Below are 12,621 nucleotides of genomic sequence, written 5' to 3' on the forward strand. Positions count from 1 at the left end.
CAGTCAATGTTGCTGGCAGGTTGGATATTTAGCAGCAGCCTTGATGAATAGAAACACATGACTGTGGGCCCAGGTATAACCTCTTTCCCTCCTACCATGTTCTACATTTACAAACCCATTGTGCCAGCACTGGGATAAATGATGACTGAGGCTGACCAATGTCAGCAGGCCAAGTCATTCTCTCTATTGGTTGTTTAGTGCCTCTTCCTTGGAAGATATTGTATGGTGGTGGTAAGATGTAATTAAGGTACAAGGGTCTCTCTTCAAGCCTGAAAGTCTATCCACATAGTTCAATTCCAGACCTTTGTCCCTGATCTTCTAATATTTTTTCTTCTACATCTCTGACTAATCAGCTAAACTATTTAGTCCGTGCACATTTAATATTAGGGCACTTCTTTTGCCACATTGCCCAAAGATCTCCCCACTGGGGGAATTTCACCTAATAGACCTCATCTTCAAGACCACCACTGAATAGGGATGCGTTGTGGCCAAAGTCCATTTTTGGCTCTGCCCATGTACTGACCCATATTCAAGGTCATGAGATAGCCCCTCTGTGAACCAAACTTGACTTTTTTCCTTCTCCAACAGCTTGTCACTAATAAGATCATGATGGGTGACATATGCCTACCTCCTTGTGCCTCACATTTGACCTCTGGCCATGCTTTGGCTTTGACCCCAATATTTCACTTTCAACTATGATTGATCACTTCTTGTTCTGCCCAGTTTGGTGTGTTAGGCAGAACGTGGCTTCTGTTGGGAACGTTTGGATTCATGGTCACTTTGTGCTTTGTAGTCACGAACTTAGTTCTTGCCAGGGCCAAGCAGCACATTTAAGCAGGTTTGGAAAGATGTATTATTTTCTGCTGCTAACGATATTGCCTTGTTTCAGAACTCTAATGGTGATTCTTCTATTTTGGCTTACCTTAAACTTCACAATGTACCTTTTCTTACCTTTGATGCATCTATTAACTTGGAGTCTGCTGAGTCAAATGGCCCAAATGGCAAGATCACTTGTCCCACAGCCATTTCCCTCTGTGGCCCTCACTAACTCTGGCAGCCTCCCATGTCACCTGGTTTAGGGGTCAGAGGAATATTCAGATATAGGCAGCCTCTAAAAGTGGAACATGAACTTAATTGTGGTGGGTCTGCTCAGTTGAGAGCAAATTCCAGTAAGGTTGAGAGCCACAAGCTGTCAGCTGGTAGCATCCTCAGCATCTGTGAGTAAAATTCCTTCTATCCCCAAAAGGGATTTTGGCAGCGGAGAACACAGTCCACTCTCATTCAGATCAGTGAGGCTAACAGCTAACTTACCAATAGCCACAATGGAAGTCAGAAGCAGTGTGATAATGCCACAAAAGTGCTGAAAAAATAATTGCCAAACTATTCTATATCCATCCATTATGTTTCATGAATGAATGTGAAATAAAAACATTTTCAGGCAAAACAGAAAAAGAAAGAAAAAAAGAGAATTTTCCCCCAGCAACTGAGACAATTAATTCTAAAGAATGTATTTCTGGCAAAAGGAAAATGGTCTGAGATGAATGCAAGAAGAAATGAAGCACAAAGAATATGATTAATATGTGGGTAAATCCAAGTGAATATTGGCTATATAAAATATAAATAATAATGTCTTGTGGGTTTTATTTAAAAACCCCTAGCATTATTGCTAATATATGAATTATATATAACACTTAGAAATATAATTTGACACTTCTTAGAGAAGCCAAGAGTAACATGGGCATAAATTTAGGCAAAAACCATGCTTTAGACACATATAGTGCTTCTGCTTTAAGAAAACAAAAATAAAAACAAAAACAACACCAAGACTACACAAACAAAAACTACCAAATAACATGAAAATAAACATCTTTAAATATGGACCATTCCATAGAATTTCACATCCCAACATGTGGTTTTGTGGTAGTTATTTAAAAACAGATGCTAAAAAAATAAATAAGACACCATGGTTAAATTGCATTTTTTTTTCCTTCCCTAAAGAGATAATTCTCAACCACTTGTCTAGCATATATTGATTGAAAACCATTCGGAAATTACTCCATCTGTCAATGAAATGCAAACACCTCTGGATTGAAATCAAACAGCTGTTTAAATGCTCAGAGCTTCACTAACAAAGAAATCTTCTTCCTTAACACTGGCTCTGTTTATACTATTCCAAAGCAATGACTCATTCAGGGTAAAATCCAGTATTTCCAGGTTGTGTAAACACAACCATTATTTATAAGATTTATAAAAAGACCCAAGACAACTGCTTCCCAGTTGAAGAATTGCTGAGTAGTTGTAGGAGTTAGACTCCTGTGTGTGCGTGTGTGCGTGTGCATGTATTTGGTGAATTGAGAATTATTTGTACTTATGACCCACACTTGAAATTCACAATAGCTCTGGCTCCCTTTTTGCACAAAACCAACTAACAAGCTTGGAATAAACAGAAGTTTTAGAAGCAGCCATATAATTTATAATTCAAAAGAGTCCATTTATACCATACAGAAATTAGCAAATAGTTTTCATTTAAATTAAGACACACCTTTGTCATTTTTTTTTAGTTACCTTCTCATCAACTGAGGAGGAAATCGAGTAGCATATAGACTCTGGATTGTGATGGCTTGGGTTTGATTACAAGCTCCATCAGTGGCTGTCTACATGGAATTGGGCAAGGCACTTCTCCTTAAGCCTCAGTCTCCATACCTGTCAAATGGCAAAAAATAATATATCTCACACAATAATTATGAAGACTAAAATAATTTAAATTTTGTAAAAATTAATTTGTAGGAATTAAAAAGTGTAAGTCATTTGACACAATGCTTGTCACACAGCACTTAATACTAGTTATCTATTATTTTAAATCATGAAGCATTTTGCTAGGTTTAATATTGATGACCCTCAATTAGTTAATATTCAGGTCTTATAGCTTTTGGCAGTGAATAATTATTCACATAGATCTTCTAGAAATGAAAACTGCTGCCAGTCACTAAGCTTCATTCAGATAACAACTAGGTAATTCAATAGTCAATTATTTTTAATTACTCATGACTATACAGTTAATGTACACCTGGAGGAAGCCTGGGAGGCTAAGCTGTTTAAAACCAGGCACTTCATAGTAGCTAGGTGACACATTTAAACTGAGTATGGAAAAGAGTTTAATAAAGGACTATTTAAAAAGTTGTGGGCAGGGTTTGAGGGGAAAAAGTGATAATCAAGCACCTGGAGTTAATAAATATGGCAGTCACCTCTTCTAAGCCCGAATGGGCAGGGAGAGGGCGTGGCTTCAGGAACTTGGGGTGGATAGCTGTGAGGAAAGGACCCCTGGCATTAGATGTAGCTAATGCTGTGATCTGGATAAATACCCCAACCTCACTGTCTTCTGGTCTTTTCAACGCTCTCTCAGTGCTTCCAACTGGCCAGACCTTATGTGAGAAGCCTGAGGTCAAGGGAGCCTGCTGATCAAGTACATGCAGGTCAGTCTTCTAGAGCACAGAACACTTAAAAGTGGATTTGGAAAAGCAAACAGAAAGCAGCCAGCATCACAGTTACGTAGTCTTCCCATAGCCGATGAGGGACCTGTTAAAATCAGCTTCCAATATGTTGCAAGCCCAGGCTGTCTCTGTTCGACTAGATGGCACTGAGTCCCGGACCTGCGCGGCACATTTTCAGCAGCTGGAATGGACGCAGAGGGGCTCCACGAGGAAAATCCTGGCCTTACCGCAGGTCGTTTCTACGCAGAGACAGGGTAGACTTCCCACCAGGCAAAAATACCATTAGGGGGGCGCCTGGGTGGCTCAGTCGGTTAAGCGACTGCCTTCGGCTCAGGTCACGATCCTGCAGTCCCTGGATCGAGTCCCGCATCGGGCTCCCTGCTCAGCAGGGAGTCTGCTTCTCCCTCTGACCCTCCTCCCTCTCGTGCTCTCTGTCTCTCATTCTCTCTCTCAAATAAATAAATAAAATCTAAAAAAAAAAAAAAAAAATACCATTAGGTTCTGTAGACTTCAAACCATGAAGTTCCCAAATTAGAACAATGTGATCCAAAGCTCGGGATTTCCTGTGTATGTCGGAGAAGGCAGACGGTAGACCCACAGTGAGTAGGAATTCAATAAGCAACTGATAACCACAATTTGGGGGTCACGCGGCTTGCTTATGGCAACCCCGCTTTTACGAACGACCTGCAGTCCTACAGTAACGGCTTTTTCCCCTAAAAGTGAAAACGCTCTTCGGATTTCTCTCCGTCAGCGAGAACAGGTACCAACGCAGGTCTTTCTTAAAAGCGCAGAGGCGCCACGCAAACTTGGGGCGGGGGGCGCGGGGCGGGGAAACACCCTTCGTTTTAGGACAGTTTTGCTTCCCGAAGGTTTCCTAGGAACGCCCTGCTTTGGGAGGACAGGACTCACCTGTGCGGTTTGACGACCTCCAGCCTCCAGCAGCCTTCGAGATGCCCCGCAGCCCCAGCCAGTCGTGTGAGACTCTGGGCGAGACCTGCTGAGATGCTCCCGGCTTCCTGTCCCTCAGAAACTGTGTGAGGTAATAATTGTTGTTACTCAGCAATGAACAAGTCCTGTAACAAAAATACATGTTGTGGAAGTCCAGGGACACTCATTGAAAACTGGCCAGGGGGTACTCTTAAACAGAGTGAACGTAAAACATAGGAGAAAGGAAGCAGAGGTGGCTGGGAAGAGTAGGCTTAGCTGACATGGACAACCATAAGGCAGGACTGAGTATACGTTCAAGCAAAATGCAGCTACGAACAGAGAGAAAGAGAGAGAGAAACGAACTGTCATTTCCTGAGCATTTACTCTGCGTCTAATCTATCCTGAGCACAAATTCTGTGGTTCCCTGATGTACATTGTTAGCTTTATTTTATAGGGGAAGACACTCAGGGTGAAAAGGAGAAACACCTGCTCAAAATCACACGGATGATAGATGATTACTACTAGCGTTCAGATTAGAACCCAAGCCAGTCTGATTCCAGGGTTCTCTTTCTGTGCCTCTGTGTGCTGGAGTAAAGAAAAGGAATATTGAACAAGGGAGGTCATATTGGGAGATGACGTAAGATTAAAAAAAAAACAAACAAAACAGGGGAAAATGCCTCAGTCTTCTGGAAGAGGGGAGAGGGGGTTAGAAATTGCCTGTGGTAAAATCAAAACAAAATGCAGCAAAAACATATGGCTGATTAAAGGAGAAAGCTGGCCTTGGTAGAGAACAGAAGATATTTGGGGTATAATAGAGCTTAGAGCGAAGGAAACCCCATCTGTAGTCAGCTCTTCAAGGCCAGATCTAAATATGCAGAATATGGGTGGCTCTACTCTTTTGCAGATCAATTCTCCTCATCCACCCCTAAGGGATACACCAAGGAAAAGCACAACACCTATTAACATGTAAACAGATGAACACAAGAGAGACAACCCTCCCTGGATCAGCGCAGAGAGAGAGGAGAGCAGGTCTTGGAATGTCCTCTAGCAGGAGAGTGGAAAAAGATAAAGGAACATTTTGCCAAGAATGTACCACTTGGTACATTTTCTATTTCTGAGTGTTTGGTAATATTGCTCCCCTAATATAAAAGCCACACTGAGTAAAATTTTAGGGAGGAAATATTCTTGTTTTACAGGGGGTGGCAAAAGAGGATGTTGTAGGAAATAGATTTGGGAACCTTAGGTTTGAGAGTAAATGTGATATCGTGGGTAAAGTGGTTAAACAGGAGTCTCAGAGCTAATTCTACTAGAATAGAGGTGGAGTATTACATAGGAAGGGTCCTGACTCCACATTTGGCCCAAAGACTAATCTATTTCAGACCCCACTAGAAGTGGCATTTCAGCCCTATCCCACCAGAGTGCATATCAGCTTCTCTTACTTCAGAGGAGCAGAAAGCATAGGGAGAAAAAACAGAACACACTTCTTAGAGAGATAGAATACACACTCTCACAAAGTCCAGCCATTCTTGCTGTAATTTATAAGCTCAGGCACTCAGCAATTTTGATTAACAAATTGTTTGGCCTTGGTGATTCTACCTAAACCTGAGAAAGCAGAGTCTGAGACTCATCTTTTATGAAGGTAGTTTACTTAAAGATGTCATCTTGGGGTGGGCGGGCATGACTGAAGAGTAGGAAAAGTGAAATGGGGAAGGAGGGATTTCTAGAATAAGGATGCATCTTTGAGTTGGTCATAGCTGTGGGCAACTGAGGCTTGGTCCCAATGGGGCACTCTTAGGGTCCTGTAGAATACATGACTGAATTGTCAGTGGGGGGTGGGGGGTGGGGGGCAGGAAAGTAGGCATTTAGCCACTGTCTTCAACTCTGCATTGACCTAAGGATTATCACATAGGATGCCGGTCTTCCAGGTTTATGCATGCATTGGTACCAATCAGGTTTCCATAGACATCTGATGTCACGTGTCGGGGAAGTCTTAGGGCAGAAAGTAAGAGAACTGGGTATAGTTGAGGCAGAGTGCTGACAGGTTTTACCTGCCCATTGACTGTGGCAGCCATGGAGAGAGTAAAATATTTGAGGTGCAGTTCAAAAAGCACTTGACACAAATAGCATCTTAAAATTTTGCTTAAACAAAGATGAAAAGTTTAAAAACAATACAGAAGCTTTAGGTCAAGAAAACACCATCCTGCGTATAGGACAGGGATGCAGGGCACACAAAATACCAAGCAGAATATGAAAAGAGACGTATTTTAATGGAAGCATTTTTAAAATTATTATTGTCAGAGTTTTACTAAATCTTCTTTAGCGATGAAAGTGAAATTCTAAAAAAGCAAATCTTTCATTGTGCACCGTTTATTTGCCAGTTACCTTATATGCATAGTACTCAGATTTCCCGCAAGCACATGATGGCGGTATTATCATCATCTCCATTTTTAAAGAAGAGAAAATTGAGGCCAAATGAGCTGAGTTACTGAAGTTTTCATAATCAGAAACAGGCAGAGCCAGGATTTCAATCCATACATGTCTGGCTTTGAAGTTCTGTTCTTTCCTCTACACTTAGGACCTTGTCAGAGGCATTCTTCCTGGAAATCATACCAAATCCACTGCACCTCACTTTCTTATGTAATAACCTGCAGAGTAGGGAGAGCCATCTGTTTCAAGAGCAACATATTTGAGTCCATAAGCAAATAGGTTGGCACAGAACAGAAGGATTGTGACATTGCCATTTGGCATTCCTGACTTACTCTGCATTTATAAAATAGAAATACATGGTCCAACATGTTGATTTCACAAGCTTATCATTATCATTCATTCTGAAATAAGCATAGTCAGGGACATCATGTACAAAATAAGGGATCCTTGTTTTGGAGGATGATGTCAGGCAGGAGTTTTTGTTTAACTCCTGTCTCCTAAAGCACTAGCTTACAGTGACTTTGTGAAATAGACTTCAATATTGAGGCCAATGAAGGAGAAAAACAACTAAAGGAGAAAACTTGGGATTTATTGTAAGAATGCAAGATCACAAGATTACTTGAGAGGTAATACAAAGCAGTGGCTCCCAAACAAGGCTGATCATCCAAATTCACCTAAAGAAGTCTAAATATATATAGATACTTGAGCCCAACTTCATTCAGAGTATCTAAGAATAAGACTCAGGAATGTGTGTTTTAAAAATATCCTGTGGTTATTCTGATGATCAGCCTCAGTTTATAGCCACTACTTAAAAGAGTTCGTAAGCTAATATATAAGGAGCCTACTTTTGTATTTTAATTTTTATGTGTAATCTTGAAGAACCAACTCATAATTTTTCCTTAGCATGAATCCTAAATGCTCAAAACAGTACAGATATTCGGTAGACTTTCTTCTGGTCAGTAGCCATCTAGAAATCCCTTCACTGTTAATAAGTCAATGAGTATAGACAAAGCAAAACAAATGTCAGTTTATCTAATACCTGGCACATTGTACAATGGGAAACTTTTGGAAAATGGCAACAGAGTAAGCTAAAAGAAAGTATAGGGCAGAGATAAAGGGAAGAGTAGAAACATAAAATAGGACATGAACATTTGATGGAGAAGACCAAAAAACAAAATTTTGATTCTTTGAAAAAACTAAAAACTCTAGCTAAAGTTTAAGAAAAAAAAGAAGAAACAGTGCTATAAATGAAAACCATGTAACTAAAGATGTAGCAAAAATAACAAATGTAATAAAAATATGAGCAATTCTATCTCAAGAAGTTTAGAAACTTTTAATATTGTATCTAGTGGAAAAATATAATTATTAAAGCTGACACATAAAGATATAGAAACAGGAATGCTCCTAAGAGATCAATGAAATGGAAATAGTTGTTAAAAATGTCCTTACACACCAAAAGATTTAAAAACTCTAGGTTCAAACCCTTAAAAAAAAAAAAAAGGATAATCCATGTTGTTTGCCTGTTTTGTGTTTCGTGTCCTTTATCTCTGTAAACGTTTCATATGTACCTGTTTTATATTCTTTACCTAATAATTCTAGTATCAACATTCCTTAATGGGGCAGGTGTCCATAACTGTTGTTTATTGGGTACTTGGTGTCCTTTGGTTTTGAACTGACTGTTTGATTTTAATACCTGTGATGCCCATGCACCTAAATTAAGGTATCTTTCTCCATAGAGGATCTGCTTTTATTTCTACTTCTGTTTTACAAGTAGCTGGGAAACACCACTGACTTGGGACCATTTCTGACTTAAGGTTTTATGTTCAGCCTAATCAGACTTGGCTTCGCCACCAGTGTGCTGGCCTCAAGCTCAGTGTCCCACTTGTGGTGTTATAGGATCCATGCTTAGGGCAAGCTGCCTCCCTCGCCTCCCTGCTGCTCCAGACTGAGCTTCCCTCTAGTTCTGTCCTAGCTAACCTTTTTTGAAGCAAGTCACAAAGATCTCCCTTCACACTGAAAATCAATAATACCTGACATAATATGTCCTGGATGAAGTTTAGTTGTGAATGCAGGGAGCAGAGAACAAGGCTTAGGGATGGAGAGGAGGCTCAAACCTATGGTTAAGTATTATTTCTTAAGCTGAGTGGTGGGTACAGGAGGCTTGCTTTATTTATTCAGTTTATTAGTATTATTTAAGAATATGTATATATTTTTGTATGTGTCATATATTTTATGAGAAGCTAAAAAAAACCAAAATACCCCAGCAGTTTCACTAAAACCTCTCTGTGACATTTCGAGAGAACTGGCACATCCGCAGCAAAATTGTGCACAAGACTACACCAACTGAAAACAGCACCCTGTAACACAGACATAAGTGCTGAGAGAACAGTACTGGCCCTACAGGAGACATGCCCAGATTGAGCTGGGTAGAAAGGAGGGAAATGGTAAACTGACATATGGTAGCCCTGCGGGTTTGTTCACAGAGTACTCCTCCATGACTCCTGCGGACTCCCATATGAATTTGAGAGGAATTTGGGGTGAAGTTCTCACAGATAGAGTGGGCATAGGTCAGAGAAAGACTGTGTATTGTGAATCTACAGTCTACTGTGGCCCTGGGTTCATGGGTTATGCAAATTGCATGTAAGTAATAGCCCTGATTCCCCTCTGGTTGAGAGCAACCTTAAAATCTTTGCTTTCCTGTAGTGTCGACTCCAGTTGCCTTTTCTCTTGTGTTTCAATTTTATATATCTCTCTTTGGTTGCCCAGTAACATCCCATGGGGAAGCAATTTACAAAATGGAGCCATGGTACTTAGAAACATTAATTCCACTCTTGTGGGGAACAATTTATTCCCAGGGTGTGGTTTTTTTCACCATAGGATCAGACCCATTGAGATAGCAGCATAGCAAAGATACCTGTTAAATTCTTATCTATGGGTCAGGATATTAAAATGCCATGTAATTGTAACTCCTGTTTAGAAATCTTAGTAAGTATTGCATTGAAAACCAACCTAGTAGTAAATGAGAAAACAGCAAGCCAGGAGGGTTTGTATAATTTCACTCAATTCTGTGTTCTACCCAATTTACCAGGCAAAAAATAAATTATGTTTGAAAATCAGTCATGCGAGGTTTCTGGCCACTTTTCATAAAAATGTATTATCTGTCACAGTTCTCTGAAGCTTTACCCCTGTGTGACATAGTAACATTTTAGGACAGTGCTGTGAGGCATTAGCCAGTCAGGCATGATGTGAGGGGCCCCCAGGGCTGCCCACCTCAAAATATTAAACACTACCTACTCTCTTCCTGTTATCTCTGAAAGTTGGATTCACTACCCAAATATCTTCTGGAATTGAAAGCTTTTTTTGTCTTTGTTGTTTGCTTTTCAATAATCTGTTCTTTTTTGTGATTAGTGAGGAATGTGGAGTTTAAAACCAGAAGATAGTGTTTTCTGATTATTACTTGCTGTTAACATGTGGTAGACAATCTAATTCTGAATGACTTCGCTACATGAAAGAGTAATCATAGTAGCAGTGGTGGTTGTTATTGTTGCTTGAATTGCGATACAACCTGTGTAAAGTGAAACAGTGTTCAATGTTCAGCTCAATACTTTTTACATGTGTGTATACCCATGTAACCACCACCCAGGGGCTCCTTCCCGTTCCTTCTCAGTCAATACCCAGCTCTGTCTTCCCTCCTACACACACCAAAAAGGTAAACACTATTCTGACTTTTATCACCACAGCTTGTTTTTTCCTATTTTAGAACTTTTTATAAATAGAATCATTCAGTATGTACTCTTTGATGTCTGGCTTTTTCAGCTTCACATTATTATATTGGTGAGATTCATTCATGTTGTTGTGTTTATCAGGGCCTTGTTCTTTTTCATTGCTTATACTCTTCTATGGATATACCACAGTTTATCTGTTCTACTGTTGGTAGACATTTGGGTTGCTAGTTTTTGATTATTATAAATAAAGCTGCTGTGAACACTTCTGTACGTGTAGCTTGGTGGACTTGTGCACTAATTTCTCTTAGACATATACTAAGGAGTAGAATTGCTTCACCGTAGGGTATGCATATGTTTAGTTTTACTAGAAAATGCCCAAACTGTTTACTGGGAGGGTGGTTTTGATAGGAGGTGCATGGCGGTTCTCTGCCTCTCTGGATCCATTTTCTGTTGTTCTCTGTCCCACTCTGTGCTCTGAATCATCCTAGTTCCCAGTTTCCTTATCCTGTGGCTCTTGGTTGGATTCAGAGGGCCCAGCAGTTGATTGGAGATAGAGGAGTGGGAGAGAGAATTGGACAACCCCTCTTCCAAGGCTCCAACTTTCACTGGTCCTTCTCTCTCTCCTTCTTTAGGCTCAGCAGGTGATTACAGATACCTGTTGTTGCTAGTTCCTGGGCACTTCTCCATCTAACATGGTGTTTTTAGCCCTACTCACATCCCTGAAAAAGTAATTCTATAAAAATCTGAAACCTTTGGGGCGCCCGGGTGGCTCAGTTGGTTAAGCGACTGCCTTCGGCTCAGGTCATGATCCTGGAGTCCCGGGATTGAGTCCCGCATCGGGCTCCCTGCTCAGCGGGGAGTCTGCTTCTCCCTCTGACCCTCCCCCATCTCATGCTCTCTCTCTCTCTCTCATTCTCTCTCTCAAATAAATAAATAAATAAAATCTTAAAAAAAAATCTGAAACCTTTGAGTATGCTATCTTTTGTCATAGAGATTTTGACTGATACAGGAAGAAATGAAGGACATGTTGCGAGAAATCAGAATGTGTTGGAACACATAGGGGTTTCTGCTCAGCATGAGAGAATTGGCACAGGAAAGAGACTGTACTGAAAGTAGTTGTTTAGGGTAATTCACGTCAACAAATATACTGGGTGTGGATTGGAACTCAGAGCAACATAAAGATAAGTTTCCTATCCTCAAGTAGTTTTGTTGACAAGTAGACCTTGACTTTGATCCTGGCTGCACATGACTCTACTAAGCTTCATTTTTTTTTTTTTTTCTGTTCATCTATAATGTAGAAATAATGATTTTATCTGTTTTAGGTTGACCAGTAGTTCAGCCACTACCACACCTCTGACATAGTCAGATAGTGAAGGAAAATCAAGCTAACCACACACTAAAGATGAGATAGAGGTTTTATGGTTTCATTAAAGGAATTCATCTAGCTGTGGTAGGGTTACCTAGGAGGAATTCTTGAACTACTCGGAATCTTGGAGGCAAAGTCCCATATATTCTGTAACTTCAGGGAGGCTACAACAATCAACTAAGGATAGCGAGGCTTCAGAGTGGCAGTCTAGAAGAGTGGTTAAGACAAGGCAAAGGTTTGGGAGTCAGTTCTGAGTAGGAATCTAGATTTTATCTCTTATTGACTATGTCCCTTTGATCTAGAGATTAAAATGTCTTAGTTCTGTCCACTGTAAAATGGAGATGGTCATTCTTATACCTTTTATGGTTACTGTTATTAATGCATTCTTTCCCCCCGCAAAAAGACATATAAACATAGTTAGGAACATAATCAGTCATACCCCAGCTAAATGCTGGAATAATCTGTCAGGAAATACAAGGTTGCAAGACAAAGTGGGTTGAGAGTGGGTATGTTGGGGGCAGGGGGTGAGATGCATGGGAAGATGAGACACCAAAGTTAGATACACATGAAGTCTGGGAATGCTGGTGCTGAGAATGCCATGTGTCTATTTTGAAGTAGATTCTGATTTTGGGATAGAAAATTAGAACCTGTTATGCAAAGTGGAAGATCTGAGAGGCAGAATATT

This window comes from Mirounga angustirostris, unplaced genomic scaffold, assembly GCF_029215605.1.
Source record: "Mirounga angustirostris isolate CCGP_5_RB_7025 unplaced genomic scaffold, mMirAng1.0.hap1 SCAF_5, whole genome shotgun sequence".
Classification (NCBI taxonomy): domain Eukaryota; kingdom Metazoa; phylum Chordata; class Mammalia; order Carnivora; family Phocidae; genus Mirounga; species Mirounga angustirostris.